Source organism: Momordica charantia (genome assembly GCF_013281855.1).
Source record: "Momordica charantia cultivar OHB3-1 chromosome 11 unlocalized genomic scaffold, Mcharantia_2.0 BLBB01000011.1, whole genome shotgun sequence".
NCBI lineage: Eukaryota > Viridiplantae > Streptophyta > Magnoliopsida > Cucurbitales > Cucurbitaceae > Momordica > Momordica charantia.
In genome coordinates, this window is record NW_028275159.1 from 16,832,984 (window position 1) to 16,842,383 (window position 9,400).

At 41.9% G+C, this 9,400-nt stretch overlaps 1 pseudogene; it reads right to left on the bottom strand.

The window, feature by feature from the left end:
• Positions 1-4,749: 4,749 nt before the first annotated feature.
• LOC111024427 (secreted RxLR effector protein 161 pseudogene) lies at positions 4,750-5,253 on the bottom strand (annotated as a pseudogene).
• Between the last annotated feature and the right edge of the window lie 4,147 nt (positions 5,254-9,400).

Here is a 9,400-nt window from a genome sequence, read left to right on the forward strand (position 1 = left end):
TGCATACCAATGGTTAGAATGGAACGATTATTTACAAAGTGTTAGGTGATGAGGGCTTTCGACCATTTTGTTATGCTGTCAGGCAGTATGTTGCATAGTTACACACTGTCTGGTTCCTTAGCTCAGATCATAGCAGTCATTTCAACCAACAAATATATGACCGAGCTTACAGGTCACCCTCGGTTGACCTTCGAAAGTCAGCCAAGTCGTATTTTCGAGATTCTTGAGAATGATCTAGTATACCGATCTTTCCCAACTCTCTACGTGGCTAGTCATTCCAACATTTGCCCCCTCTTTGGTAAATTCGGGTTACAACCTATTAGAGAGTTCTTCCCAGAGTACGAGCTTCCTTCGCATGAGAAAAGCTAGAGAATTTTGAGCTTGCCGAATTATAGTGGTTAGAAGTTGAAGAGATCAATCTTAAAGGTGGTAGAGCACTCTATTGAAGGAATGCTTTAAATTTAGTGGCACCAATTATGGTGGCACTAAGAAAGTGAGATAATCGATAGTGGCACCAAGTTAGTGGGATGATGACTTCTAAGTTTAGGGAGCACTACATTAGTGGAGTTAGTGGTCATGTTGTAACGCCCCAGGATGTTATATACCATCCTAGGTAATGCTAAATAATCCACCTGTCTAGCCTTAACTCTAAACACGAGATAACCAACTCCCTGGGAAATAATTTAAATAAAATAAAGCTTCGACTCCCACAATTCCACCAAAAATATCAATTTTGTAAACTGTCGAAACTTCGCTCTTCGTGGGCAATCTAAAAAAAAAGACATCTCATATCCGCCTCAGTGGCTAAAATTCTTAAATAAATAAAACAATCGTACACCTAAACTCCAACGACAACAGTGACGCATTTAACAATAACATCCATAAAAAAAATAAAAGTAGTTCTAAAGAAAACAAAATCGCTCCTCGGGTCCATACCTAGCAATAAAATAAATCCCAACGCTACTCGTACCAAACGACCCTTCCCTCTATCCTCACTAACTCGACTAGTGATCCCTCCTCGGTCAAGCCCCCTGCACGTCATCACCACGGTCGACCCTGTTCACACCTGAAAACAAATAAGGATAAAGGGGGGGGGGTGAGTACATAAGGTACTCCGTAAGTAGCCCTTCCTAACAAACACAAAAATCATGCTCACAGTCACGGCATATAAAATAAAACGATAGCAAGACAATTAAATAGACAGCGAGAGATAAAAAAAAAAAACAATAACTTGACATTTACATACAACAACCATGCATCGGAACTACCAAGACTACAACCATATGATTCACTAGCCCTTGTCCCACAGTACTAAACCTCCCTCTACACCCCCCTGTCATACTCTCGTTTAACTTATCGAGGCATGACGGCTCTTGACATTTATTCCCAAGATACCGCCCCCCCTTTTACAGTACTTGATGTTCGACCTTGCCATTTATTCCCAATGACTAGCACCACTACTTCGCAAGCACCACTCTACTTTAGTCCTTCAAGCCTAACTCCTCGAGTCGCATTAGCTCTTGACATTTATCCCCAAGGCCTCAATACTCCTCTACAGAAACTTGATGTTCGGCCTTGCCATTTATTCCCAAGGCCTGAACTGTGCACTGGTCCTTGCCGTTTATCCCCAAGGTACCGATGACTTCCCAGCGTATTGGTCCTTGACATTTATCCCCAAGACCCCAATACTCATTTACAGAAATTTGACGTTCGGCCTTGTCATTTATTCCCAAGGCAACTACTCAAGGCTTTGAACCTCCAAGCGATTTATATGCATTTTCAGATCAGACCACCCATAGTTTAACGGACTGCCAACCCGTCCCTTCACCCTTCACCCTTCACCACTCCCACTAGCCCTCCCAAGACCACCTACAAGTATATTTCCCACATTCCAATTCACTACACAGTACACAAGCATGCTTTTCTTTGTAATAAACAAGTCACACCCAACAACTCACAACCAAAACAATATAAACTAATTATCAATTTAACAACGCGAGCATTTCATTTACAACATGATTGCAAAACGTCATGAGCCAGTTACTTTTAATCACAACAATTCAGAATCTACTAGTCACCTCCAACAATAAGAATAGAAAGCATGTTTCCTCATAAGTGTTCAATAATAGAAAGGCGGCAACAAAATCACTAGAAGTTCACAAATCAAAACTAACAATCCCTACATGTACAATTAAATGATTTTAACTAAAAATCAGCATCAAAACCATTCTGTGAACGCTAAATAACGCACGAACTCGCCCCCTGGTGCTACTTACCCAACCACATCCTTAAGTTTGCGTCGAACTCACACCTAAGCACAAAAACGGAAAAAAAAACAGCAATATAAATATACTGTTCAGCCTTGGAAAACAACTCTAAGAGGGTTCAAAGGGTCTCATTACCGCAAAACGACTTCGTGTAGGTGTGGGTAAATGAGATCTAGCTTGCAAAGGGGTGGGTAGCGTAAATCGGGCTTCGAACGGATGAAGATAATCGCCGGACCCGACCCAAAACACTACTGTCCACGTTTTTTTTACAGCAGCGAAAAACGCCCAAAACGACCTCCAACGGCTTTGATTTGATGTCCGTTACTAAAAAACAATTTCGCTTAGGTGTGGGTATTCCAAATCGATTTCGTTTAGGTGTGGGTAATCCAAATCTAACTTCAAACAAGGGTGGGTCAAAGAAAATTACCGGGCTTCCTGGATCTAAGCTATTCGAGTCGTTGGAGTTTGTCGGATCGAGGGAAAACACCGCGAACAGCCACCACGTGCCGCCGCTGCACCTGCTGCTGCCCGACGCCCGCACCAGCTGCTGCCCGACGCTGCTGCTGCCGTGCTGCTGTCCCGACGTCGTACCTGCTGCTCCGATGCCGCCTAGTTGGGGGGGGTGGCCGGCGGCTTCAACAAGAGAGGGAAAGGGAGGAAGAAGAAGAGGAAAAAGAACAAGGGCTAGGGTTATTTGTTTTAAACTTTTAACTCCTTTGAGCTTGGGTTCTTTTCCTTTTGTTTAAGGCCCACTTACCCAACCCCTCCTTGTTAAAACAAGCCAATAATATAATTTCGTAATTGGCCCAATGGCCCAAAACAAGTGTCGCATAACGGAATCCGTACTAAACCATAATTTGATAAATAACTACACGCGACTAATTCACCACTAATTCTGTAGCAATACACAATAACCGAGATGCCACACTTAAATTAAATAAAGATAACTGATGAATCAAACAAAATAAAATGAAATAAATAAATAAATAAAATCTATTTTGTTATAAAAATTTCCCGGAACTCGAGGCAAGCTAACCTGAGTAACGCGGGGCGTTACACATGTATACATGCTATTTTTGTTATTGTTGTAAGTCTATATAAAGGCACGACATCATCCTTTTTCAAATGAATAAAACTAAGCATTTGATATTCACATCATATTAGTTTGCTTCTGTTTTTATTTTATGCATAGTTCCATTGTTTGTTCCCAAAAAATTTGGTATCAGAGCACGGTTTGAGAGAGTGAGTCGAGTGTAAACACATGAGTTAGAGTGTAAACACAAAGAGAGATCGATGGGCAGCAACGACAATGCGATGAGTGCTGCACAACCACTAATTCCCATATTTAAAGGAGAATGATACGAATTCTGGAGCATTCGTACGAATACTCTACTCAAATCTCAAGACTTATGGGAGTTGGTGGAACAAGGCTATGCAGATCCTAACGACGATCAAGACAGGTTGCTGGAGAACTGGAAGAAGGATTCTAAGGTGTTGGTGATCATTCAACAGGCGATCCATGACAGCGTCTTCTAAAGAATTGTAGCGGCAACAACGTCGAAGCAGACATGGTCTATTTTGCAGAAGGAGTTTCAAGACAATTCGAAGATCCTTGTGATAAGATTGCAATCACTCAGGCGTGACTTTGAGACCTTGATGATGAAGAATGGAGAATTGGTCGCTGATTTTTTGTCAAGAGCAACGACAATAGTCAGTCAAATGCGGTCCTATGGTGAGATGATTACCGACCAGACCATTGTTGAAAAGGTACTTAGAAGTTTGACTCCAAAATTTTATCATGTAGTAGCTGCAATAGAAGAGTCAAATGATTTGTCGGTGTTTATATTTGATGAACTAATGAGGTCTCTTCAAACTCATGAGTCAAGGATTAACAGATCGCTCGAAAAAGCATAAGAAAAAGCATTTCAAATGAAAGAGGCAGCCTCCAAATTTGGAGAATGTGATCATTCAGTGAATCGAGGCTGCGAAAGGGGAGGATTTTGTGGTCATGGTCGTGGTATCAGAAAAGGCAGAGGAAGATTCAAAGGATGGCAGTCCTACGAACAAATAAGCAACATAAATGTAGTTTGGTGTTTTCACTGCAAAAGATATAGGCACATAAAGACAGACTGTGGTACAATAATCAGATAGCCAATTTTGCAAAGAATGAAGTATCAACGAATGTTGGAGATAGTAAGCTTTTTATGGCTCATGTTGAAACTAACCAAAAGGCAAGTGATATATGGTTTGTAGATAGTGGTTGCTCAAATCACATGACAAGCACAAAATCCATCTTCAGAGAACTTGATGAGGCAGAAAAGATGAAGGTACAACTCGGAAATGGCAAGGACTTACAAGTTGAAGGTAAAGGTACGATTGGTATTGAAACTTGCCATGGTAAACTCAAGCTCCTTCATAATGTCTCCCTTTCTTAACCAAATCACGGATGAAATGGAAACGAATATCAATGGATTTCGTCCTGCTATGAAATGTTGGATTCTTCGTCATTGATATCGTTGCTTTGTTGTCCACAGAATATCTCCGTTGCTCCCTCTTGCTCCTGTTGAAGCTCCACTAATATTCTTCTTAGCCAAATTGCTTGACACGCGGCTGAAGTTGCTACGACGTACTCTACTTCTGAAGACGACAATACCGTCGTGGCTTGTTTCTTTGAACTCCAGGTGATTACTCCCAATCCTACAGTAAACATATTTGCTGATACGCTCCGCCTGTCATCCAACGAACTCGCCCAGTCACTGTCCATGAATCTGCATAGCTTGAAATTGGATACTTTAGAGTACCAAATTCCATACTTCATTTTTCCAGCAATGTATCGAAGAACCCGCTTCGCTGCTCCAAAGTGATTATTTGATGGGTGTTGCATAAACCTGAAAATAACACCAACAGAAAATGCAATATCGGGTCGAGTGTGGGTAAGATAAATTAAGCCTCCAATGAGACTCCTTAATTTTGTAGCATCTGTCATCTCATCTCATTCATATTCATCTGTGTATGTTAGGTTGACTTTTTACTGCAGAAACATGTGTCGGTAGCCTTATTTGACCACGTTTTTGACCTATTTCCCATTATTATTTGCCAAAAAGGACCACATATTCTTAAAGTATAACATACATAGATTATTTCTGCAGAAAAGTCAAACTATGGTACTTTAGAAAAAATATGAGATAAATGCGGTCAAAGTTGGAAGAAAATAACAGAATTCTGTTTTTTTGCATAATTGCGCCCGGCGCATTTTTAGAGGGCAATTTGTCAAAACGCACGTTTTGATTAATGAAGGGCATGGAGGACATTTCCCACATTTTCAAAACCGTGAGTCCTAGTCCAAGTGAGGTGGTTAGGTGAATCTCAACCCTTTTCCACCTAAAATGGAGGTGAGTTCAACCAACCTATGGTGCTATAAAAGGAAGTCATCAATCCCTCAGCAAATCATCCCTTCCAAGCTTCATTTCATCTTCTTTTAGATGCTCTCTAGTTGTAGATTACGTTTTTAGGGTTTATGTTCATGTTCTAGTTGTTCATTTCTTTGTTTTTTCACGCTTTTATCTTTAGTATTGCTTTTAATTCAAGTTCTTACTTCCGTTCTTTGTTCATTATGTTCTTTTAAAGCTCTTTAGCGAGTTTCAACTCCCCTCACGCTCGAGAGAAGAGGGTCAAGCTAGAACTCCTTGTACGCCTCATTTATTCATTTAAATTCAATGAAAAATACTTTCGTTATGTTTACGTGCATTTACTTTCATTTAATTATGTTCTAAATTAATTATCAACCTCCTTGTGGAATGCCTTAGTCAAATGATTTGATTTTCAACACGCTCGGGATTTTGGCCAAATTGCGCCTGACACTTTTTTGGGTTGGTTTCTAAAAACTTCTCTTTACGTCTTTTTTCATTTGGCCAGTGGGAACTTGATTTATACACCAAAGCCCAACCTTGGGAAAGACGAGTTAGGTAAAATAATAGGAAACCAATATGGGATGTGACTTAGGAATAAGTGCATAAAACATGGTCCTAGGCATAGGCCCTCTGACCCATAATGCAAATGAGTTGGTAGATATTTTCTAGGATTGTAATCACACATAGGAATATGATTGTTGGTTACCCTAGCCTCTACAGCAACCAAAAGCGGTAGTGAAAGAGTAGAACTCAAATCCGAAGAAAAGTCAGGAATTGCGCTTGGTGCATTTTCCCAACATAGTGTGTTTTCCATGTTTTGCATCAAAACTAAGGTAGGAGACAAGGAGGTTGAGTTTCATTAAATTGCTTGATAGTTAAAACCCCAAACAACAACATTTCACCATTATTTTTTTTTCCTAAATCACAATTTCATATTTGAACCATTTCACTGCATTACTTGATTTTGAAAAGCAACAAGTCTCTGAAGATTCGACCTTAGATTACTTCTGAGTATTACTTGTGACCGTGTGCGCTTGCACGAGTCTCTAATATTTTTGAAGGTAGAGAAAATCCCAACAGTGTAGTTACAGGCTTGCAATTAAGCATGTCGAACTTGTTGAGAAGATCATTGGCATAGTTTCTTTGCGATATGAAAATTCCTCCTTCAACTTGATGAACTTCAAGTCCAAGAAAGAAATGCAATAAACCCATATCTGACATCTCAAACTCATTCTTCATATGTGACTTAAACTCAGTGATAAGAGATTCAGAGGAACTAGTATAAATGATATCATCAACGTAAAGACAAACAATGATGAAATCATTTTTACCTCCCTTTTTCACATACAAGGTGGGCTCGTTTGCACTTCTTATGAATCCATTTTTTTGAAAATAGCCATCAATCCTACTATACCATGCCCGAGGAGGATCTGCCATCAATTCAGGAACAACAATTGGGAAATCAAAGAATGAGAACATGTTCTTTAGGTTGTCAGGGATTATCCCCACTTGTCAGACGGATGAGTAAATTGATGAAGTCACGTCAGCGAACAGTTGCGTTAGAGGAGATGAACCCATTAGGTATTGAGGTAAAGAATGAAGTTTCAATTCTTGTAGAAGGCTTGAATAGAGTTGTCAAGTCATCAGTGGGAAGTTCTTTCTTCAAGAATCAATGTTTGAGAATGAAGAATGAAGCTTTAGATATCACCACTTAGTTTGAGTGGGAGAACGTCGCTGTGTCTCTTGCGTCTAGGAGACAAGACCACGTAGATTGCCCAACCTCAGGGCAAAGATAGATGAGACCAATGATTTCTGATATTTTGTTTTACAAGTTTTTAGACATGCAGGAGAAGCCTTGAAGATATTTTCAAGAAGATCAGAAGTTGTTGCAGAAGAAACCTTGGAGTTTTCCAAGATTATTAGAGACTGCAGTTGTAGTGGAAGGCAAGATCGATGTTCTGTCTCAAAGGGGGAGATTGTTGGGCTAATGAAGCCAAAACAGATGACCCGTGTCCTACGAGGAAAAAGATTTTTCAACACTACTACCAATTCCTACAAGGAGTAGGATATTATTGTCTTATAAGGATTACAATATTATTTTCCTATAAGGATTGAGATATTTGACCTCTGTTTGGGGGTAAAAATACCTTGGACACGTGGAGGACGCTTATTGGTGTTCAAGGATTAAAATATCCCAGGTCCACCTCGAACCTGCCAAGGAGGCGAGGTTCGCACATTAGAAAAGGGCTAAGTATACATGCCGAAGTTCGACCTGATTGGAGTTCGATCTGCTCGAAACCTGACCGGTCTGACATGAGGAAAAAAACATGTAATCGCCGGTCGTGAGTACTGTCGGATCCACCACCTATAAATAGAGGCCTCATTTCATGCTCAGGTATCGAATCTCACCTTAAGCTAAATACTGAGTCCGACCTATACTGACTTGAGCATCAGAGTGTTTACCCTCTTGTGCAGGTCCACTCTTGAGTTCAGGTTGAGCCGGGGACCGGGTTCGAGCTTGGTTAGTAAAACAGCGTTGTGCAATCCCTTGCATAAACATTTGGCGCCGTCTGTGGGAAAGGACGATCTAAGTCATCCCGACCTAAGAGCGTGAACAAAAATGGTTCAGCCAGCAAACTCAACCAACACGACCGACTGAAGAGCTCTGGTAGCCAATGATGGCCACTAAAGGGAGGTCGGAGCAGAAGTAGTAGAGGGACAGGTTCATAAAGGCCTTGGGACCAAGCCTCTCCGTAGATCGGCACGCATAACCACGCATGTCCTGCCACCGGCACATCCAAAGCCGTCTACGGCCAATCACGGACGAGGTGGTGCCTCAAGGAGAACCACTCGGGGACCAACCCCGGCTCCTACAAGGGAGAATTTCGATGCACTCCAGAAAGAAATGGAGGCAATGCGTACTCAGATGCGCACTATGGACGAAATGTATAACAAGATGGTGCAAGCCGCAGGTGCTGGGTCTCGATCTGAAGACCGAGTGGCACGCGATGAGGTGCGCGAGCAAAGAGGTCATCACCTCAATCCAGTCGAGGAAGAGCGCCCTGGAGGAGATGACGATGAAAAGTACACTCATCAAAGAGGCGATCTCCGCGAGCATCTCAACAGAAAGAGAAGCTCATTCCTCCGAAAGGGTCGGTCTCCGTCCTGCTTGCACAAGAACTCCAACCAGCAGGCCGAGTCCTCCTATAACCCCATAACTCCTGAGGGAGTGATTACAAGGGAGGAGTTCGACCAGCTAAAGAGCAAGTTGGATGCTCAGGTAGAAGCCTTGAAGGCTAAGTGCGAGCGAAAAGAGAGCCCGTTCGATGATGACGACTTGGTAGAATCACCATTCACCTCGGACATCTTGGAGGCTCCAATCCCTCCGAAGTTCAAAACTCCCACTATGAAGCCTTATGATGGGTCTAAGGACCCAAAAGACAATATTGAAGTCTTCGAAGGCCTCATGGATTTTCAGGCGGCAACAGATGCAATCAAATGCCGCGCCTTCCAGATCGCGCTCACCGGCAGCGCGCGCCTGTGGTATCGAAGATTACCAGCTAGGTCGATTTCGACCTACTCCAAACTCAGGAAAGAATTCATTAGTCAATTCTCTTCTCGGCACTATGACAGGAAAACAGCGACTCACCTCGCCATGTGCTAAGTCAGTGTTTACCCTTTTGTGTAGGTCCACTATTGAGTTCAGGTCGAGCCAGGGATCGG